This window comes from Lithobates pipiens, unplaced genomic scaffold, assembly GCF_037356315.1.
Source record: "Lithobates pipiens isolate NorthernLeopardFrog02 unplaced genomic scaffold, aLitPip1_a1.2 Scaffold_61, whole genome shotgun sequence".
NCBI classification, from domain to species: domain Eukaryota; kingdom Metazoa; phylum Chordata; class Amphibia; order Anura; family Ranidae; genus Lithobates; species Lithobates pipiens.
In genome coordinates this window covers 3023974-3039260 of record NW_027507883.1, presented here as the reverse complement: position 1 = coordinate 3039260, position 15287 = coordinate 3023974, and the positions used below count along the sequence as shown (strand labels likewise).

General features: G+C 44.1%; 3 pseudogenes; all 3 read left to right on the top strand.

The window, feature by feature from the left end:
* The first annotated feature begins 2052 nt into the window (after positions 1–2052).
* LOC143958589 (5S ribosomal RNA) lies at positions 2053–2171 on the top strand (annotated as a pseudogene).
* Positions 2172–2266: 95 nt separating this feature from the next.
* Positions 2267–2386, top strand: LOC143958633 (5S ribosomal RNA; annotated as a pseudogene).
* Positions 2387–14615: 12229 nt separating this feature from the next.
* LOC143958806 (5S ribosomal RNA) lies at positions 14616–14734 on the top strand (annotated as a pseudogene).
* The last annotated feature ends 553 nt before the right edge of the window (positions 14735–15287 follow it).

The window sequence follows — 15287 nt, the reverse complement described above, 5'->3', positions numbered from 1 at the left end:
TATGGGACTCTATACCAGCGTGAGACTATCTTGTATCCTGATTCTTGATATTGGTTTGCGATGGAAGCTTTATGTACTAATGTCAGGATCTTTCCTATCTGTTGTGGGGTAAATGTGATGCCAAAGTCCCTCTCCCATTTGTGGATAAATGGTGGGGGTCGACTCCTCCTCCTGACTACTTAATAGGTTGTACAGGAGGGAGAGGGTGTGTCGCACAGGTTCCTTTTTGTGACAGATGGATTCATAGGGCGTCAGGTCTCTAGGAGTGTAGGGGGCCCTTTGTATGGCCAGAAGAAAGTGATGAAGTTGATAAGCACTAAACAAGTCAAGCAGAGGGTCAGAAAGCTTGGCGACAGTTTGCGTGGTCGGAAGCCCTCCCGAGGGCCACACCTCTCCCAGACGCTGTTTCCCCACCACTGTCAACTGTTGCAGTTTCTTGTTGGTAAATCCCGGTGGGAAGTCTGGATTACCTATAACCGGAGTCATTGGTGACGGCAGGGGAGCAATGTGTGTGCAGCGTAACAACCTCCGCACAACAGCCAACGTAGCTCCCACTACGGGGTGACCTCTGAGGTCTTTTGGTAGGGAGGACAGGAGCCACGGGGAGGTCAATAGGGGAATGGATCCATCCTCAATCTCCATCTCCACCCACTGCTTGTGTGGGCCATTACAATGCCAATCAACGACTCTCGCTAGCAGAGTCACTCTGTAGTATTGTCTCAGATCTGGGAGACCCAGACCCCCCTTGTCCTTTGGTCTGGCAAGCAATTGCAAACGGGCTCTGGGCGGTTTGCGCGGCCAAATAAAGTCCCGGAGCAGCACCTGCAGTTGTCTGAAAAAAATTGGGGGTAACCGGATTGGTAATGTCTGGAACAAGTATAAAATCCGCGGGAGGGCCGTCATTTTGAATGCATTACAGCGCATGAACCAGGTCAGTGTTAAAGCATGCCAGTTTCCCAAATCAGATTTCAGTCTATTCAGGAGAGGGACAAAATTAAGCGGGTACAATTGCGCCAAATCCGCTGCGATGTCAACGCCCAGGTAACGTATAGATTTTTCAGCTCAGTAGAATGGAAAAGCGGAGCGTAGCCTCTTGGCCTCACCATCCGGGACCGATATATTCAATACAGACAAAGGTGCAATTGATTTTATAGTTTGATAGGCTGCCATATCGCTGGAGAGTCGCGAGTATATTGGGAAGCGATATGTGTGGATTGAAGACGAAAGAAATTAGATCGTCAGCGTACGCCGCAATTTTGTGGTGTGCCGAGGGTTTGGATATGCCAGTAATATTCGGGTCATTCCGAACGTGACACATAAGTGGTTCCAGTGTCAGAATAAAAATTAGGGGAGACAGAGGGCACCCCTGCCTCGTCCCATTAGTGATGGGGAAAGAGTCCGAGCACTCTGAAAGCACCCAATCTCGTCTGATCTTGGAGGCTAAGAAGAGTCAGGCCTGGTTAGTACCTGGATGGGAGACCACCTGGGAATACCAGTTATTGTAGGCTTCTTTTTATGTTGTTGGCCTTGATTCGTTTTTGTTTTTTTTCGCTTGTTTCCCAAGGTGACCATCTGGGCATTTGTCAAGAGGGTTGAGAGTGCCCAAAGAGTTCGCTTACAGCAGCATCACCCTGAAAGAGCCCTATCTCTTCTCATCTCTGAGGCTAAGAAGGGTTGGGCCTAGTTAGTCCCTGGATGGGAGATGGCTTTGGAATACCAGGTGCCGTAGTCTTCTTTTTATGTTGTTGACATTGACCTGTTTTTTTTTCGCTTGTTTCCCAAGGTGACTATCTTGGCATTTGTCAAGAGGGTTGAGAGTGCCCAAAGAGATTGCCTATGGGCACATAAGCCTGAAAGCGCCCGATCTCCTCTGATCTCAGAGGCTTAACAGGGTCGGGCCTTGCTAGTACCTGGATTGGAGACCAACTGGGAATACTAGGTGCTGGAGGCTTATTTTTATGTTGTTGGCGTTGACTTGTTTTTTTTTTTTTTTGTTTACCAAGGTGACCATCTTGGTGTTTGTCAAGAGGGTTGAGAGTGCTTGAAGAGCTCGCCTATGGCCACATAACCCTGAAAGCACCAGATCTCGTCTGATCTCAGAGACTAAACAGGGTCGGGCCTTGTTAATACCTGGATGGGAGACCACCTGGGAATACTAGGTGCTGTAGACTTCTTCTCATGTTGTTGGCGTTGACTTGACTTTTTTGTTTGTTTCCCAAGGTGACCATATTGGTGTTAGTCAAGGTTGAGAGTGCCTGAAGAAATCTCCTACGGCCACACCACCCTGAAAGAGCCCAATCTCATCTGATCTCAGAGGCTAAGCAGGGTTGGGACCAGTTTAGTACCTGGATGGGAGACCGCCTGGGATTTCCAGATGCCGTAGGCTTCTTTTTATGTTGTGGCCATTGACCTATTTTTTTCTGCTTGTTTCCAAGGTGACCATCTTGGTGTTTGTCAAGAGAGTTGAGAGTGCCTGAAGATATTGGCTACGGCCACATCACCCTGAATCTGTTCCATCTCATGTGATCTTGGAGACTAAGCAGGGTCCGGCCTGGTTAATGCCTGGATGGGAGACCGCCTGGGAATACCAGGTGTCGTAGGCTTCTTTTTTTTTCAAATATAATTTTTTCTCCAAATAGGGGAAGACGGTCCCCCGAGTACATAATGCAACAGAGAAATACAGAGCAAAAAGCAGCTGAACAATACTTGATACAGGTATATTCGCAACTGTGAGTCTGCCTTCCATCAATCACAATGATTCGAGGCACGGATAAAGTACTGTACCAAGATCCAGGGTCACACAAACCCCAGGTCCCTCCGGCATAATCCATCCAGAGGGGGGTGTGGGGCCGTCATTCCCAATTTTCCACTCTTTCCAAAAGAGAGAGGGGGTGGAGGGGGTGAGAGATAGGGGAGGAAGGCCGAAAAGAGAAGGGTTGAAACATCAGAAAAGGAGAAGAGGGGACGAGACACGATCGCAGCCACTGTCCAAGGGGCCAGTCAAGGAAAGCTCAGAGCACTAAGGCGATAGCAGGCGACATCCTTCCAGCGAGAATATAAAGGTATTCCAGATGTCTCAGGTTTGTTTAAAAAATTCTTGTTTACCTTGTGATGTGAGGATCAAGTCCTCCATTTTTTTTAATGTCCTCTATTTTCCTAAGCCAGTGAGTAATGAAAGGGGGGGAACATTTTTTCCAATAGAGAGGGATGCAGGATTTCACCGCATTTATCACATGCCGTAAAATAGATTTTTTTGTACTTCTTAATGGGAATCTGTGAATGGTGCAAGAGAAAGAATGCAGCCTCTTCCTGGATGGAGAAGTCTGTGAATTTTTGTGTCATGCATCGGATCTCTGTGCAGAAGTCCACCAAACTGAGGCAGGACCAAAAAATGTGCAGCAACATGCCCTCTTCTTCTCCACACCTCCAGCATATGTTCGAGGAAGAGGGGAAACATTTCTGCAGCTTTGATGGTGTCAAATACCACCTGGTGAGAAGTTTAAAATTCGTCTCCTGTATCTTCGTGCACAGCGACATTTTGAGAGCCAAAGTGATAATGCGTTGTCTCTGTGCTGGGGAAAATTAGCAATTAAGGTCCTTTTCCCAGTTGGCCAGACAGGTTAAGTGTGGGTAATCTGTTTGAGAGAGAATGTGGGCCAAAGGGCCTTCGCTCCTGCATAGAGTCTCAAACTCCGTCTGAGGGCGGGCGAACGTTTGAGGATTGGGGATGGAATGGAGAAAATGATGTCGTTGCGCCGCTCTCCAAAAAGGCAGTTGGAAAAGCCCTGTCGGATCTGTTAGGGTTGAGAAAGAAGGCCATTTTCCATCAATGATGAATTTAGACGCATTGACTAGGTTGGAATTTTTAAGTGGGTCCCCAGTTCAAAGGTTGGATGGCCACGTATAGGGAATAGGGGGGAAGTCAAAGACGTGAGTGTGTTTTGGGTAGCGATCAGGTGACTGACTTTCAACTAAGCCCCTATAGTGAGATGTGACATAAATTCTGTGGGTAAATACTTATAGCACCACATGGCGCTTCTTAGCGGAATTCGGGAGTGAGCTTAGAAAGTTTGTTTCGATTCCAGTCCAATACACGCCCCAGATGGGAGGCCAGGTAGTAGCGTCGCAAGTTAGGGAGAACCAACCCTCCCTGTTGTTTAGACAATGTCAGCTGTGACCGCTTAAGTCTGGGATTTTTGTGGGCCCAGTTAAATTGAGTGAGCAAGGATTGAGCTTGCTTAAAAAACAGGACTGGAATCTGGATCGGGAAAGCTTGGAAAAGATAAGTAAATTTAGGGAGTATGTTCATTTTAATGAGATTGCATCTGCTGAACCAGGAATGGAGGCCAGAATGCCACCCGTGAAGCAAACTGCGGATCTTAGTGACAAGGGGTGGGGGGAAGTTCAACATAAACGTACGCGCGATGTCCGGTGGAATGTAAGTACGTGAGTATATCTTACTTATCCATGCCAGCATCCGTTCACTCAGACCTATATGGCGAAGGACCGAGAACATTAATGTCCATTTGACCCGATCAAAAGCCTTCTCGGCATCAGTACTCATGAAAAGACAAGGGGTCCCAGATGACTTTGCTTTACGGATCAGGGTAAGCACCTTAGTGGTGTTGTCCCTATCTTCCCTGGTGGGAATAAAACCTAACTGGTCAATATGTATAAGGGACTACAAGTGATGTGCCAATCACGTGGCGAGGAGTTAGAGAATAGTTTTAGGACCGAATTTTGGAGGGAAATGGGTCTGTAGCTCCCACATAGGCCCGGGTCTTTGCCCTCCTTAGGTATCAACGAGATGTGGGCTCTAAGGGTATCCTCAGGAAAATCCCCATTCGAGCTCAGAGTATTAAATAAATTCACCAAGCGCGGGCCGAGAATAGGGAGGAAGGTCTTAAAGTATTGTGCGGTATATCCGTCAGGGCCCGGAGCCTTACCCACCTTCGGAGGTCCCACGGCCGTCTGGACTTCTTCCAGTGTGATCGGGTCCTCCAAGTACTCCCGTGATTCCGATGAGAGGGTTGGTAGACCAGAACCGGTTACATATCTGTCTATATTGTCCTGTCCAGACCCTGAATCGGGCAGGTTGTAGAGATCAGAGTAACATTTTTCAAAGACTTCGACTATTTGGGTTGGGGTAGAGGCCCTCTGGCCATTCTCATCTATCAACTGTGGTATGTAAGAGCCAGATTTCAACTCCTTTACCGACCTGGCTAAGATTTTTCTGCATTTGTACAGTACAGTACAGGAAGGGTATACTAAAACAGCACAATTATGCTATAGCGCTTACCAGATGTACACTGGGTTTAACGCGCTGTCCTACTTGGGTAATTGGGTAGACAGGTTGGAGAGGGAGCCCCCGAATCCTAGTCCCCCCAGTCCCGGCAGTGGTAAATGTCACGTCTGATACCGGTATGCAAATAAAAGACAATCAGTAACATCAAAGAAACAAAAAACAATAGTATAACCAAAACAGAGGTAGAGCATATAACTGTTAGCACTGAGGGGTCTCCTCGGCTCGCCCTAAACGTAGGCATGCACGAGGGAGTCCGTCACAACAGAAAAGGCATCACAGAATGGGATCCACCACCCCCCGTCCCATACCCCTAAAGTACATGCAGTCCCCGAACAAATGCATTTCTCCCTTTGGCAGATTGTCCTCTCCTTACCCCCTCTCCCCCGTCCACGCCCCGGGGGGAAAAGGGGCAGGGAAGGGGGGAAAGGGGGAGTGGAAGGGGGGAAATGGGGAGTGGAAGGGGGAAAGGGGGAGGGAAAGGAGGGAAGGGAAGGATGGGAAGGGGGGGAAGGGAGGGGGGAAACAGGGGAGAGGGGACAAACATGCAGAAATGTCAAGTCCTTTAGCGCACTCCCACTAGCAAACACCCGGACCCCATAAATTTCAACTCCTCCCCTCCATGGTCACCACATCAAGATGAAAGAGAAGCAGCCCTGGTCGGTGCATGGAAAATCCGGCAGGCAAGGGGCTGGGGCCACCATCCCTCAATCCAATGGGAGACTTCACCCGAGCAGCAGTCCTGGGGCCCGCCAATTAGTGTCTCTCCTGCATCGCCATCGGGGGCTGTGTAGAGCATCCAGAGGGAGGCTGGGACTGCCCAAACAGTAAGGGGTAAATCCTCCAGGGGGGTCCAGAGTCACCCTGGAGGGAAGCAGTGTCTCGTACCAATAGGCTCAATAAATAAGTCATCCAGGGTCCCCGAAAGCTGCAGAAGGCAATGTCGGCAAAGAGTAGGTGGGAGCCAGAGGGGGGGACAAGGGGCGCATCCAGGGGGAGGGGACACATATGCGGGAATGTCAAGCCCTTCCAGTACAGCGCATTAGGTATCACTCAGACCCCCCAAAGTGCAAATCCCCCATCTAAGGTCAAGACTCCAGAAGGGAAGATGAGCCGCCCTGGTCTGTATATGAAAGAACCTGCTGCCAAGGGGTTGGGGCCATCATCCCTTCCTCCAATGGGAGATGCCACCGGCATGACAGCCCCGTGTCCTGTCAAGTGGTGCCCCTCTGACAATGTCGTTGTGGTATATGTGGAGCATCCAGGGAGAGGCAGGGACTACCCAAAAAGTGAGGGGTAAAGCCTCCAAGGGGGACCGGTGTCAGACAGGAGGATAGCGGTGTCTTGTACAAGTTGGTTAATTAGACAAGTCATCCAGTGTGTTTCTGTGAGCAGCGGAAAGAAAGGTCGGTAAGGATTATGAATGGGTGGGGGCCAGGGAGTGCATAAAACTGCCACCAGATGACCGGGGCAGAGAGGGCAAGGGGATGAAAGTAAGATCTGGTAGGTGGGGGCGGGGGTGAGGAGTGTCCCTCATATTACTCGCGTTGGCCATACCTTGAAGCTGAGCGCTCTGCATACCCAGGACGTTCTTCTGTATAATCTAGCCGATCTGTACACATTAGTCGGTCCTCTGTATACAGAGAGGAGAGAGGCTTGGGTATACAGAGAGCTAATGTATAAAGAGCAGCTAGTGTATACAAAAGACATCCAAGGTTATACAGAGAGACTCGTGTATGCAGAAGACCGGCTAGTTTATACAGAGAGGCAAAGTGTACAAAACACAGGCTAGATTATACAGAAGAACGTCCTGGGTATGCAGAGATGGAGGCTAGGGTATACAGAGAGAGAGACTGTGTTACACAGAGAGGCAGGAGTATGCAGACTTGCTAGTGTATACAGATGGACTAGTGTATACAGTAGACCGGCTAGTTTATACAGAGAGGCTAATGTGTACAAAAGACAGGCTAGTTTATACAGATAGGCTAGATTATACAAAAGAACGTCCTGGGTATGCAGAGATGAAGGCTAGGGTATACAGAGAGAGAGTGAGGCTGGGTTACACAGAGAGGCAGGAGTATGCAGACTTGCTAGGGTATACAGAGAGAGAGGCTAGAGTATGCATACTTGCTAGTGTATACAGGCGGACTAGTGTATACAGAAGACCGGTTAGTTTATACAGAGAGGCAAATGTGTACAAAAGACAGGCTAGTGTATACAAATAGGCTAGATTATAGAGAAGAACGTCCTGGGTATGCAGAGATGGATGGCTAGTGTATACAGATAGGCTAGATTATACAGAAGAACGTCCTGGGTATGCAGAGATGGATGCTAAGGTATACAGAGAGAGACGCTAGAGTACGCATACTTGCTAGTGTATACAGATGGACTAGTGTATACAGAGGATCGGCTAGTTTATACAGAGAGGCTAATGTGTACAAAAGACAGGCTAGTGTATACAAATAGGCTAGATTATAGAGAAGAACGTCCTGGGTATGCAGAGAGAGAAGTTGGGTTACAAAGAGAGGCTAGTGTATGCAGACTTGCTAGTGTATACCGGTGGACTAGTGTATACAGAGAGGCTTGGGTATACAGAGAGCTAATGTATAAAGAGATGCTAGTGTATATCGACGGACTAGTGTATACAGAGGACTGGCTAGTTTATACAGAGAGGTTAATGTGTACAAAAGACAGGCTAGTTTATACAGATAGGCTAGATTATACAGAAGAAGGTCCTGGTTTATGCAAGAGATGGAGGCTAGGGTATGCAGAGGGAGAGGCTTGGTTACACAGACTTGCTAGTGTATACAGACGGACTAGTGTATACAGAGGACCGGCTAGTTTATACAGAGAGGCTAATGTGTACAAAAGAGAGGCTAGTGTATACAGATAGGCTAGATTATACAGAAGAACGTCCTGGGTATGCAGAGATGGAGGCTAGGGTATACAGAGAGAGAGGCTAGAGTATGCATACTTGCTAGTGTATACAGGCGGACTAGTGTATACAGAAGACCGGTTAGTTTATACAGAGAGGCTAATGTCTACAGAAGACCGGCTAGTGTATACACATAGGCTAGATTATAGAGAAGAACGTCCTGGGTATGCAGAGATGGAGGCTAAGGTATACAGAGAGAGAAGTTGAGTTACAAAGAGAGGCTAGTGTATGCAGACTTGCTAGTGTATACCGGTGGACTAGTGTATACAGAGAGGCTTGGGTATACAGAGAGCTAATGTATAAAGAGATGCTAGTGTATACAAAAGACAACCAAGAGTAGACAGTGAGGCTCGTGTATACAGAAGACAGGCTACAGAGAAGCTAATTTGTACAAAAGACAGGCTAGTGTATACAGATAGGCTAGATTATACAGAGGAAGGTCCTGGGTATGCAGAGATGTAGGCTAGGGAATCCAGAGAGAGACTGTGTTACACAGAGAGGCTAGAGTATGCAGAAGACCGGCTATTTTTCTTTACAGATAGGCTTGTGTATACAGAAGACAGTCTGGGGAATTCAGTGAGGCTAGTGTATGCAGAGAGGCTGGGACACCGAGACTATTGTAAAAAGAAGGCAGGCTAGTGTATATAGATTACGGGCACCTGTATACAGAAGACAGAGAGGCTAGTCTATATTGAGTGGCTGGTGTACACAGAGAGATTAATGTATACAGAAAAGCTAGCGTGTAAAGAAGACAGGACTTTATTTTTTGCTAATGCAACTACTTTTGAAACATATAAAGTGCTTTTTTCATATTTTGGTGCTGTTAAAAAGTGGTGTGTTGTCAGTGGTGATATCAATGTGACAGTTAATGTGGAGAACTACAACTATTCAAAATAGAGCAAAAGAGTGCTAAAGTTTATTTTGTTAAGTCATTGACTGATAGACGTTAAGTAATTGTCCGTTATTGGTTTGGCAGTACATGGTTTATTTTGATCTAAGATAGTTTTATTCTCTACTTATAGCCGAGTTTTAGACGACTTTATTATTAGCATTATTCGCATTATTCATATATATTATGCAGAGTGTAAGTATTACAGTGAGACGATATTGCTTTTAAAAGATTTGTATTATTATACATAGCATTGTTAGCAGACCAATAGGACAATTTACATGGCTTAATATTGCAGAGCGTAATTTATCAGGAAAGAGATCCAAAGCGTTAGTTGCAGTAGCTTCATAAAACTGAGAAATCGTTGCATTACTCTAAATTTAAAAGTTGTTCCGGTAGCACTGAAAAGACGATATTAGATGAGTGATCTACACATTTCGTTTACTATTTCACTATACCGGCTAAATGTTAATATGTTAATATGTGCTGCGTGTAAGGTAGAAATTAGATGGTTTAGTGTGAGCTGGTTTACCAGGATTTAGAGATAGTAATCTGTTTATACTAGTAATAAATATAGCAAAATAACTATAACGGGTTTAAGTGAAAATACACGAAATAACAGCAACAACGTGTGTAGGTTTTTATCAATCAAGTTCATTACGTGTCTTTAATCATGTAGTGAATATACCCCAATATTGGAGCACAAGGATGAGAAAGCATAATAACTAACAGAGGATGACATGGCAAAAAGACAAACTGCATTAGAAATGTGAATATGAATTAGAGTTGAAATGCCAATCGCCACGGCTACGTACAGCAAAGTGTGAGCTAAGCAGCTAAATATTCTGCAATAGCAGAGATTAAGTATTGCAGTCGAAATGAGATCGGAAGCGTTAGTTGCAGTAGCTCCAAAATGACTGAGAAATCATTTCATTACTCTAAATGTAAAATTTATTCCGGTAGCACTGAGTGGACTGATATTAGATGAGTGATCGTTCAAGTACAAATTCAGTTTCCTATAGCTGAGAGATACCAGCTAAATGTGAGACGAGCAATTAAACTGTTCACGGTAGCATTGCATTACTCTTAATATGTGCAGCGTGTAAAGAAGCAATAAGATGGTTTTGTATTATCCTAAAATTAGCAGTATACGTAATAAAGGTGAGTAGGTAACCTGGATTTAGACATAGCAAACTCTATAATCTAATTTAGCAAAATTAGAAAGGATAATATTGAGACAGTATATACAGGTAGAGTTTAAGTGGAAATACACAAAATATCTAGCTTACCTTTACATTGTTCAATAGAGCGTTGCAAAGTAATACCAAGGCAAAATGTCGGAATAGCAATTCGATGAGATGATTGCTGTAATCATGAAATATCAGCAACGACTAGGTTTCTATCGGATGAGAAAGTATAATAACTGGCAAAGTATGACATGGCAAAGAGACAAATTGCATTAGAGATGTGAGATGGACATGAAATGTCAATCCCCATTGGTTACTTACATGTAAACGCGGCTACATACAGCAAAGTGTGAGCTAAGCAGCTAAAGGGTATTTAAGAGTAAACTGACGTAGCTTGAAAATTCCAACGTGTAAATCGTTCCATTAATTATGTTACGCACGAAGACGGCTTACACTGACTGTTTTCCGTTTCCACTGGTCATCGGCATAATGTAACAGTAACCATGAACATTAATAGTGATAGACAGCTTACATTAGGATGTATGCATGATGTGAATGTAAAATGAATGTAAAATATGCATTATGTGTTATTAATGTAATCAAACTGTATTGCTTTGCTTTGCTACTGCAACCACTTCTCAATCAAGTAAACCGTCCCACTGCTTTTCTCACATTTTGCCGCTGTTAAAAAATGTGTTGCAAGTGTTATGTGTTACAAATGGTTATCAGTGTGACAGTTAATGTGGAGAAGAAGTAATAAACAAAATAGAGTCAGAAAGAGAATCCTATTGCATAGAGGTAGCGAGAGATTAATCTTAATGTGCAGTGTGTAAAAGGTTTTAAAAAGATGGTTTTGTGTGACTTTTGATTTAACGTAAATTTAGCTGTAGACATTATAACTTGTTACAATGATTTAGAGATAGTAATCTCTATAAAATAATAATAATAAGTATAGCAAAACAAATTAGGAAAATTTTGAGGCAGTATGTATAGGTCGAGATATAGTGAATACACAAAAGATCAAGGGATAGTAGCAAAGTCAAGGGATAAATGCAAAGGTACTCTATTTAACAGTAAATTGACGTAGCTTGCAAATTCCAACGTGTAAATCGTTCCATTAATTTTGCGGCGCACGAAGACGGCTTACACTGACTGTTTTCCGTTTCCACTGGAAAGAGAAACCTATTGCATAGAGGTAGCGAGAGATGGTTGGATTAATCTTAATGTGCAGTGTGTAAAAGGTTTTAAAAAGATGGTTTTGTGTGAATTTTGCTTTAACGTAAAATTAGCTGTAGACATTATAACTATGGTTAGGTTTACAATGATTTAGAGTTAGTAATCTCTATAATATAATAATAATAAGTATAGCAAAACAAATTAGGAAAATATTGAGGCAGTATATATAGGTCGAGATAAAGTGAATACACAAAAGGGATCAAGGGATAGCTGCAAAGTCAAGGGATAAATGCAAAGGTACTCTATTTAATAGTAAATTGACGTAGCTTGCAAATTCTAACGTGTAAATCGTTCCATTAATTTTGTTACGCACGAAGACGGCTTACACTGACTGTTTTCCTTTTCCACTGGAAAGAGAATCCTATTGCATAGAGGTAGCGAGAGATGGTTGCATATGGCAGAAAGACGGCTTACACTGCTTTTCTCACATTTTGCTGCGGTAAAAAGAAATGTTTTGTCACTGTGTTTTAACTGTGACAGATAAGGTGGAGAAAAAGAAGTAATACAGTACATGACAGCTGATACTGGTTGAGTAATAAAACTGTTTTATTAAGATGTAAGACTAGTTTTATTCTCTACATATAGGCTTTTCAGAGAGTTGTATAATATAGACGACCAATAGGACATTTAAATGGCTTAATATTGTAGGGAGGAAGTATCGCTGTTCAATGGTAAGAGATTGAAAGCTTAGCTTGAAAATGGCCGAGAAATAGTTGCGTTAGTCTAAATTTAAAGGATATGCCGGTACCAATGAGAAAGCTTATATTAGACTAGTTGATCTTTGCATTACACAATCCTATTATTATTATTATTATTATTATTAATAAGATCATAGTGCAGAGAGATACTCAGTTAATGTCAGAGATACTCGGTCAATATCAGAAAAGCAATAAAACTGTTTACATCGTTAGAGAGCGATGGTTACATTACTCTTAGTATGTGCAGCATGTCTGGTAGCAAATGGATGGTTCTGTGAACATTTTGCATTAAGGTACAATTAGCGGTAGAACTCATGGAAGTGAATAGATTTAAGCGGATTTTGAGATAGTACTCTCCATTTCTAATAAGAAATAAAGAAAAATAAGTCAGGATGGTGTGTCAGGACTGTCACATACTCACAGTCCCGGTACAAATATGCAAAATAGAGCAAAAGCGTACATGGTTTATTTTGATGTATGATAGTTTTATTGCCTGCTTGATGTGGATGATTAAAATCGTGTAGTGATCTATATTTAGCATAAGAATGAAAAGGCATAACATGGCAATGAGACAAACTCCATTAGAGATGTGAGCTAAATGAAATGATGAGATGTCTCTGTATAGCCCAGATTGTCTTCTGTTATCACTTAGCCTACCCTCTAAATTCACTAGCCTCTCTATATACACCAGTATGTTTACACTAGCCGGTCTTCTGCATACAATAGCCTGTCTTCGATATACACTAGCCTATGTTCTGAATACACTAGCCCGTCTTCTGTCTTCTGTATCCTCTGTATAAACTAGCATCTCTGTATACCCCAAACTGTCTTCTGTAAAAACTTCTCTATATGCACTGTCCTTTCTGTATACTCTCGACCCTCTCTATACATTAACCTCTCTATATACACTAACATCTTTGTATATACTAGCCTCTCTTTAAATTAGCCTCTCTGTGTACCCCAGCCTCACTGTTTACTCTAGCATCTCTGTATACTCAAGCCTATCTACATACACGAGTCATCTGTATTGTGTATTAACTAGCCTTTCTTCTGTATGCTGTAGTCTTCTATATATACCAGCTTCTCTGTACACCCTTGCATCTCTGTAAACACTGTGTAAACTAGCCAGTCTTATGTATACACTCGCCGACTGTATACACTAGACTCTCTGAATACACTAAACTCTCTGTATACCACAGCCTGTCTTCTGTATACACTAGACTGTAAAAACTAGCTAGAATACACCAGCCTGTCTTCTGTACCCACTAGGCTCTCTGTATACACTACCCAGTCTTCTGTATAGAATGTCAGCTTTCATGTATACCCTTTCTGTATACACTAGCTTCTCTATATGCACTGTCCTTTCTGTATACACTCGACTCTCTCTATACACTAACCTCTCTATATACACTAACATCTTTGTATTTGTCTTTAAACTAGCCTCTCTGTGTACCCCAGCCTCACTGTTTACTCTAGCATCTCTGTATACTCAAGCCTATCTACATACACAAAACCTGTATTCTGTATTCACTAGCCTTTCTTCTGTATGCTGTAGTCTTCTATATATACCAGCTTCTCTGTACACCCTAGCACTGTAACAGTGCTAGGTTCCTGTATTACAGAAACAGAACACCAGCAATAAGGTGCATACTGTGCAGGAGGCACACAACACCGACTCTAACTTCTGCACTGCAGATGCATGTATTGCAGAAATTGAACACCAGTAATAAAGGGTAGCACATAACACCCACTGTAACAGTGCTAGGTTCCCAAGCAGTAAAGACACTGTCCCTGCCTATCGTCCTCTTTCCCTGACCACCGCAACACACTATACAAGGCCGCCGTGCTGGCGGCCTTATATAGTGTGGGGTGTGTACTAAACCCCCCTGAGCTATAATTGGCCACAGGAATCCTGCCTGTGGTGAATTGTGGCTCTCCTCACACAGGATGTCACATCTGTTCTTATTATATAGAACCTATTATGCTCCTCGTAAACTTTTTCAGTTTGGCCGAACGGCCGGACGCAAGTTGCCCCCGGTGCGGGAACATGGGGGGAGACATGATGCACATGTTTTGGAGATGCCCGAAGTTGATCCGCTACTGGACAGAGGTGACAGGAACCATTAATCGGGTGGTTGGAACCTCCACCAGGATGGAGGCGAAGTATTGTCTCCTGGGATTAGTTGAAGGAGTTGGAAACCCGGGAAGTAGCCAGATGGCAGTTCTGAGATGCCTATTTCAGGCAAGGAAACTGATTGCTCAACCCTGCTTAGCCTCCAATGTTGGCAATGACTTGGTTTTTTTCGCTTGTTTCCCAAGATGACCATGTTGGCGTTTGTCAAGATGGTTGAGAGTGCCCGAAGAGATCGCCTATGGCCCCATCCCCTTGAAAGTGCCTGATCTTGTCTGATCTCGGAGGCTAAGCATTGTCGGGCCTGATTAGTAACTGGATGGGAGACCAACTGGGAATACCAGGTGCCGTAGGATTCTTTTTATGTTGTTGGCGTTGACATGGTTTTTTTTTCCGCTTGTTTCCCAAGGTGATCATCTTGGCATTTGTCAAGAGGGCTGAGAGAGCCCAAAGAAATCTCCTACGGCCACACCCCCCTGAAAGCGCCCAATCTCATCTGATCTCAGAGGCTAAGCAGGGTCCGGCCTGGATAGTACCTAATTAAAGGTGCCGTAGGAATCTTTTTATATTGTTGGCTTTGACCTGTTTTTCTTTCGCTTGTTTCCCAAGGTGACCATTTTAGCATCAGTCAAGAGTTTTGAGTATGTCCCAAAGCGTTCGTCTGAGGTCACATCACCCTGAAAGCGCCAAATCTCAGAGGCTAAGCAGGGTCTGGGTCAGATGGGAGACCGCCAGGGTCTATGTTGTTGGCGTTGACCTTTTTTTTTCACTTGTTTCCCAAGATAACCATCTTGGTATTTGTCAAGAGGGTTGAGAGTGTCTAAATAGAACACCTATGGCCACATCACCCTGAAAGCGCACAATCTCATTGATCTCGGAGACCTAGCAGTGTACGGCCTGGTTAATACC